Source organism: Ixodes scapularis, unplaced genomic scaffold (assembly GCF_016920785.2).
Source record: "Ixodes scapularis isolate PalLabHiFi unplaced genomic scaffold, ASM1692078v2 ptg000504l_1__unscaffolded, whole genome shotgun sequence".
Lineage (NCBI taxonomy): Eukaryota > Metazoa > Arthropoda > Arachnida > Ixodida > Ixodidae > Ixodes > Ixodes scapularis.
In genome coordinates, this window is record NW_024609991.1 from 30302 (window position 1) to 38721 (window position 8420).

General features: G+C 46.2%; 1 pseudogene; it reads left to right on the forward strand.

The window, feature by feature from the left end:
- The first annotated feature begins 6497 nt into the window (after positions 1–6497).
- On the forward strand, positions 6498–8089 carry LOC120838605 (annotated as a pseudogene).
- Positions 8090–8420: the final 331 nt, after the last annotated feature.

An 8420-nucleotide genomic window follows, 5' to 3' on the forward strand; every position in this document is an offset into this window, starting at 1 on the left:
ATTAAAAACTGAACCGTAGTTGTGCTCTTGAACTAAGGAATCGGAGTGCATACAAAAGGGAATGGGTATCTCGTTGTCATATATATAATTAATCATAGTTTACGAAATACGTTTTATAATAAACAGGGTGTGGCTTTAAGGACAAACATATTTAACACGCCTTTCAAAATTCGAATTTCAAAAGAAAATGCCTGAATTAGGGCACGCCTGCATAGCTTTGCCAAACGTTTTACGTCATTTTTTTCCCCCTTTAAAGCTCATTTTTGAGGTAGTGACGTATTAAAAATAAAGCAAAATTGGAGGTCGTGCATTTTTCACGTCCTCTCCTATACCAGCCTGTTTGTTGTCTGCACACTGGTTTATGAGCTCGCTCCCGGGTGGCTTGCTGCACGCAAAGAACGCTTAAAAGAATAAGAGAGGCTGTCAATGAGCAAGATAATCGCGATAATTAGTACTTTTAACAAAATATATGAACGATGACCACCTGGGAGCAAGCTCATAAACTAGTGTGCAGACGACCAACATCCGGCAGTAGGGTATAGGAAATGTACGACCACCGTTTTTGCTCTATTTTTAATATTTTACTACCTCTGACTTTAGCTCTGAAGAAATAAAGAAAAAAAAATACAATTTTTCGCGAAACTACGTCGCCTATCCAATTTCAAGATGTCCGTTTTGAATTCGAATTTCGCAAGGCGTGCCAAATCCGTTAGTCGTTACGACCACACCCTGTATTTGATGACAACGCAACTGAGCTAAAAGCAGTTCAAATATTTATGACAAACGCATGTATTCGTAGTCACATTGGGCCAGTGACACACCTACACTGAGCAGCAATCAACACGCTTGTCTTCCTGACCAACAGTTTTACACTCAGCACAGTGATGCAGGCAAAGAATAATATAGAAAGGAGTGATCAAAATAGCTCACTCTCACTACCTATAATTTAAACGCACATTTGTGCTGAGATCGAATCTGGCCTAAAATAGCGCATATCCGAGTGAACATTTTCCTTTACAGGATAGATTGGCATAGCATGGCTGTGGAGGTTTGTTCTTGACAAGCTGCCGGTCAATTTAATTTGAAAATAATCATCAGCCTTGCTAGTTGATATTTCATTTTATAATGAAGAGAGAAAAAAGACATTCCAAAATTTTGATCACCGTTTTATATAACTAACAGTAAGCCGAATAGCAATGACTGTCGGAATAAACAATCAACGCCCGAATATAAAAGTCTGACAGAAAACATAGTGGCATGCATTAAAAGGGGTGATCGTCGAGTGCTTTATTAAAGCCATTGAATATGAAAAATCAGAGGGCAGTGTGTTTCAATAGACCTTTTGCCGAATTATTCAATCATCAGAGGAATGCCGGGAAAGTAGGTACAGGCGCTGCGCGTGCTGGCGTCTGCAACCAGAACTGTTTAAAAGCAAAAATCTGAAACAAATAGCACGAACGCTTTATTTTAGTCAATACTTATATTACTTTGTAAAGGGAAAGCGAGCGCGTGTACCTACGTTCCCAGCATTCTGTATGATGCTAGGGTAATTTAGATAAAGGTCTATTAGATATGTAGAGCGTGGAAAAAATAAAAAAACCTAAAAAATGTTAGTTCGAGCAAATATTGGCTGAGGAGAAAATTCATAATAGTTCCTAGAACAAAAGAGTATTTCACGCTCTACTCGACATTGCATCTACTTAATTGGTCACTTTCGCGACAGTGTGTGTGCGTAATCTTCATAGTTCCATCACGCGTCCCTGTGTACTTCGTTTTTGTTCAGCCCAAAACAAACAAAAAACTGCTGCTTATGACATAAAAGAGACATTACCAAATTTCTATGTGTTTGAAAAATTAAATATGTCCCAGGAACACATAGTTATTTAAAGCTCTCCCAAATCACTTTGGGCCTTTGAGCAAAGAAAAAAAAAAAAGGCCGGAAAAGATTTCAAGAGAATTTTTCAGATAATTCGCCACGGTCGATCACCCTCGGGTTATTTTCAACGTGATCAACATCCACCAGCTCGCCTGTACATTCAACGCTTTTGCGTAAAGCTTGAGAAGTTGTTCATGTATGATAGCTCAGAACAATTTGGCATATCTTCATATGTGCGTCCACCGCGAAATCGTATAGCATCGATTGTTTGGCACACGTGACGGAAGAAATTAAAGTTCTTCCAAATTCGTCACGCGTCACAAGCTCTGTAATATAAATTAAGACATATAACATATTAAAATTACCCAAGGCTGTGGTAAAAGATGGGAAACTTTGTGGAAGAAAAATGACACAGGAAGGACGTCTCAAAGTTGAATGTAGTTTCCCATCTTTTACCACAGTCTCGGGTTATTTTCCATTCTCAGGCTTCTTGTTTTTGGGGCCTTTCCTACACAGATTACCAATAATAAAGCCAATACCTTTGCAGAAGACACCGAGAACGCCTGTATCGACTCGACGCGTAAACAGGATGTGATGCCTCTAGTGCGTACGTTGGAAAAGCGACACCGACAAACGAAACATAACGTCTAATGTCTCCAGTTTTCCCGCAGGATGGTGCTGCGCCTAACAAAGTCACTTAGGTCGTATATCAGTAAGTGACCGTAAATGGATGTCCAAATCATTGTGGGAGCCGCCCGCTCCACTTCCCTGATTAGGCCCTATGGCCGCGGGAAAAGCACTCCGAGCTGTCCACCTGTCAGCCGGAGCGCCCCGTTTCGTCCCTCGGAGGAGCAGCCATCTTGCCTGCTTACCCTCGCGTCGCATACCTCCCCCCCCCCCCCCCCCCCCGTGCCCCCCTCCCCCCCTTGCGGCGACACGTGAAACGTCCCCCTGGCGGTTGGACCTTCTTGGGTCCGAGGCTGAGGCCGCCAGCAGAGAGGAAGAGAGAGGGGGGCCTTGCGCCCCGCTCGAGGGGACTGCTCGCGGGGACATCCAACTGTTCGGACGTGTGGCCCGGCCCTCCCTGACGGCCCACCTCCGAGCCGCTCTCGGGGAGGCACGACAAGGTAAGGTCTGTTCTTTCCTGGTCGCCCTTAGCGTGTTTCTTATCTGTATATGATTAACACGTAAAATAAACATCCGATTATCCCTTGCCTTCGGCGTGTCCGTGTGCTCCCTTTTGGGAGTCCCGGCTAACGGTTGCAGCCGACAGTCGAACCCGCCGCAGGGCTCAGCATGTTACGCTGTGGAGTGGTAGGTTGAGCGGTCGGCCTCCTTGCCGGACGCCCTCACCCCTTTGAGACCTCCACAATCTACAAAATATAAAATGAGAAAAAAAAAATGGCTAAGAGAGTAATTATATTTTTAGACAAAAAAAAAAACAAAAAAACTCGTGATTTTGATTGACCGTGCATCGAAATGTCCGTGTACCAAAATGTCCGCGCACCAAAAAGTCCCACATCAAAATGTCCGTGCACCGAAAAGTCCCTGCACCGAAAAGGCCGCATGAAAACGCCTTACATCGAAACGCCCTACACCGAAATGCCCGGATCCCGTGGCGAAAATGCAGACCACAGGAAGCTTTACAACGAAATACGTTTTTAACCCCCCCCCCCTCTTTTTTTTCTTCTTATTTTATTGCTTCTTCACAGAATACGCTTTAGTCCTGAGGGACTCCCTCCTCCGTTTGGGAAAGGGGTGATAATTCGACGATTATGTTTGTGTCACTCGTTCGCAGTAATTCTCCGTTGATTTTACTTTGCACCCAAAATATAAACAAAATATGGAGGTGGTCGAAGCTTGGGGAAATATTTGAAAATGACGCTGATCTTTCTTCTCAGGTATCCCTCCCATACATAGTTCCAGTTCTGTGCAACGACGAATTAATAAGTCACATTTAGTACTTTCAATTCTTCACGGGGACAACTATCTGAGGCATTTCAACAAGAACGAAAACATGTTTAGGTACCTCAAGGATGCTTACGTGTAAAATAGGTCGTGCAAATATTTTTCTACTTTCAGTAAATTCCGCTAAAAACTAATCCCTGACGTTGATAACTTGCAAAAACACTAATACCCATTAGTTTTCTTCTCCGCGCAATGGCAGACACGGAAAAAATAAAAGGAAAGAAACAGCTACCCCCCCCCCCCCCCCTCAACTCGCAATTAGAATAAGACGCCCCGTGAACTGACGCTAATTAGATACATACGTCAGTGTTCAGGATAGTTATGCGCCGGGGGTGGCAAAGCATAGAGCATGGGCTGAGCGTCGGATGTTAGAGTTCGGCTATTCTCATCTTTAACTAAACACGACCCATTACCCAAATGCTTCCAGAGGCTGATTGTCATCAACCCGAGCACTCGACTCCGGCTCATGACAATCGAGCACGTTAGGGTGCAACGCGACCTGCGGTGCGAAGTCCTGATATCATGTGACGTCACGGTGTCAACAACGCTAATAAATCTAGAGACGTTCTAAATTGAAAACCATTTGACGCAGTGTGTCACGCGACTACGTCACATGACATTACGAGGCCACATGACGTGACATTGCTTCACAGCATATCTTGACGACCCCCCATGCGAAGGCCATAAGAGCGCGCCTCTCTGCTCTAGACCGGCCATAGCCCTTCATGAGTTGGCAAACCAGCACACGTCAAGTGGCATATGGCACTGCGAGCCGATCTGGCACTCGCACAACCGTAAAACGCCGAGATGCCCCACCCCCGAAAGACAGCCCACCCCAATTTTTGCTTGATTACCTATATTTTTTTTAAACACCAAAAGATAGCCCACATGTAGTAATAGTAGAGTGTAGGATCAATGATATAGCCTCGACGCAAATGCAGCTAGTTAGCTATGGCAGGATATAAGCGAACATTGCTGACTGCAAAGTAGTCATCTTTGCTTCGTTGCCCCTCGCCCGGATAAGAAGCTTGGAAGGGACACACGACCTAAAAATAGGATTTTTTTACTTTTCTTGATTGCACACCGAAAGGAAGCCCACTCCATATTTTCACCCACTTTGCTCTTGATTTTAGGTGGGCTATCTCCCGGGATATTACAGTAAGTCCTTTTCCGTAAATTTTATTTTAAACGCCCGCGAGATGATAAGGGGCTACGTGAACGTAATAAACAGTGAACAGTGAGCTATGTCAACAATTGAGACACATTTGGACTTATTATTGCCACCAATCTGACTCATTCATGAAATATTTTCTTCGAAGATGGCCATTAAGTCTAGTTTCTGTTTTGAGGGGGAACTAATCGAAAAATTTGAATAGCTTCTCTGGATTTGGGACACATCAAGACACGACTATCGCGATAGAATAAAGCAGGACAACTCCTGGATTACCATCGGCAACCTCTTACGTATTCATTTCTTAACTTTTGTTTGAGTGAGGTACATATTGTGAGTACGTCAGCTGGATCGCCGCGCGAGCGTAGTTCAGATTTTGACTGTGAATAGGTGACCAGAGATCAACAAGCTAGTTTGTGTGCACCGTTTCTTAAACGCGTGAAAACAGCGCATTAGCGCAATAACACCTGGACATGTGTTTCAATTCAAAGCGCTCTTATCCCTCCCTGTGTCTGCTCCCTCCCCCGTCATCTCACCAGGGTGGAGGAAGCTGTGCTTCGGAGACTGCGGGCTTGGGTGGCCATTACACCGGCTGTAACCTGCACATGGAGCTCTCCACCCGTCACACGACAGGCGACATGCCCCAAGTGTCCCCTAGACGCGACGGAACCGGATGTGCATCACCTTATATGGACTTGTCCTGGTCTACAGACTGAGCGCACTCGCCTACTTATAGCTGCAGGTCTCCAACACAGTGCACCCACCAGCTACCATAAGTGGCTGCATAACAACCACTATCACAAGACATTGCTTCAATTCATCCATACCACAGGCCTTGTAGCATACATATAAGACATTTATGCCTAAAAGCAACCCCTACATAATAAAAAAAACTACTTTATTACTAACCAACTAGCCCAACTTTCTACTTCATTATTAACTAGCGACCTATTGCGTTGTCATGTGAATTGTCACGTCATTGTTGAATTGCTGTCGCTTGACACCTCCACTGACCAAGTTTTAACACGCACTAACATAAAAAAGCCTATCCTGATAGAAAAGTCGTTTTTGAGTTTTCCTGTACATCAAAGTCTCATCATTATTTCATCAAGCACATAAAGATGCAAAAACATTTAGTGCATTCTAGGTTAGCCATAGTAGTATTTGTAGACAAGTTCTTCTCTTCTACACGGGAGGGAGCCACCTCACCGAGAGAGAGCACGAGTATCGCGCAAGCGGCTTGGGACCGTTGACCAATGAGAGACACACACACGGCAAGCACTGTTACCTGCCATGTCTAGGCAAGCTCGTCGAACTCGAACTCAGTTCTCGGTCTTCTCAGTTGTATTAACTAATCGTTAATAAACGCTTTCATAACATGGTGTCAGAAACGGAACACGAAAACGCTCGCACGTGAAGTCAAGACCGATGTGAGTCGCACGGCGCAAGAGTTAAGGCAAGCGAAGACCAGCAGCGCAGAAAATGGCGGAAGACAGCGGCACCGCTACTACGCAGCAGTCGGGCAGGAGTTCGAACGTCCAACTTCCCATGCCGGGAGGGGACTTCGCAAGTTTGCTGCCTCCTCCGAAGCCACTCGACATGTCCGGAGGCCTGGAGACATCCTGGAGAACATGGTGGGACGAATTTAAGTTGTTCTCAACCGCCACTGCTCTGAAGTCGCAAGACGCCGAAGTACAGGCCGCGACGTTCCTAGTCGTCATAGGGGAAGACGCCAGGCGAGTCTACAAAACGTTCACGTTCGAAAACCCAGGTGACGAACTGCGCGTTGAGAAGATAGCGGAGCTTTTTGAAAAGCATTGCAAGCCAGCTATCAACGTGAGCTATAGGGACTTTGTATTCGGCACACGGAACCAGCATGACGGCGAACGATTCGATGACTGGCTTACTGAGCTGCGCACGCTGGCGAAGCAGTGCGATTTTGGCGAGCTACACGACCGCATGTTGCGAAGTCGAATGATTCTTGGAATGACCAACAAGCGACTGCAACAACGCCTCATCAACAACGATCCAACTTTGGAACAAGTGATTCAAAAGTGCCGCATGGAGGAACGTGGAGCCCTACAGTTCAAAGATATCCAAGCTGGAGCATCGCCTGCCGTTGTACATGGACTCAAGTCCGAGACATGCCCTCAATGGGGATACTCTACGCACACAAGCGGAACATGTCCTGCCAAAGGTACGAAGTGTAAAAACTGTGGTCGGAGGGGACATTTCGCTCGAGTGTGTCGCGCGAAGAACAACTTACCGAAAAATAGAGCATCACCACGGAAGAATGTTCGCAATGTTGAACGATGCAAATCTCCAAGTTCCAGCTCCGAAGAAGAAAAGTTGGTTTGTGGTCTATCCAACAGTGTTGGTGATGAACAGTTCTGGAGAGCTGAAGTCAGAGTTGCAGGAAAGGCAGTTGACAGCAGGGTGGACACAGGAGCAAACTGTTCTGTTATGTCTGCAACGCAACTGCGACGAGTCACGAACCAGAAACCGCAAGCAGTCACTACGAAAATAGGTTCGTTCTTTGGCCATGTCAGCAAAGCGGAAGGCCGCATTATGCTGCCAGTCGCCCATGGCAACCAGAGTACCGACGTACAGTTCTACATCGTGAAACGGGAAGTACCCACAACGATAAGCGCTACCCCGTTGCGGAACGACTGAACCTGATCAAGCGAGTGGCGTCAGCGGAAAAGCACTGCAACCAGACAGTAAAAGAACATGAGGACGTCTTCCATGGACTTGGTGAAATCAAGGGTGTCAAGTATCACATGAAGCTCAAGCCAGATGCTCAGGGTGTTACGCAACAGCCACGTACAGTCCCAGTAGCCATCCGAGACCAGCTGAAAAGCCACCTGGATGACCTCGTGCTACAGAAGGTGATTGCACAAGTGACAGAACCAACAGAGTGGGTCCACCCAATCGTGGTTGTGAAAAAGAAGGACAAACTCCGACTGTGCATAGATCCACAAGAGCTCAACAAGGTTCTCATGCGAGAGAACTACTGCATGCCTACACTGGAGGACATAGCAGCACGACTGGAGGAAGCCAAGTTCTTCTCGACGCTCGACGCAGCCACGGGGCTTTGGCAGATCAAACTAGACACACCGAGTTTGTACCTCTGCACATTTGCAACACCGTTCGGGAGATACAGATTTCTCCGAATGCCTTTTGGCATATCGTCAGCTCCCGAGGTGTTCCAGAAGACTATGCACGTGGTGTTTGAAGGCCTCGACGGAGTTGAAATCATGGTCGATGACATTCTTATCTGGGGAAGGACGGAAGAGGAGCATGACCGTCGACTGCAAGCCGTGCTGCAGAGGTGTTGTGAGGTCAACCTTAGACTGAACAAAGAGAAATGCAAGTTCTCTCAAAGCCAGGTCAAGTACTTGGGAC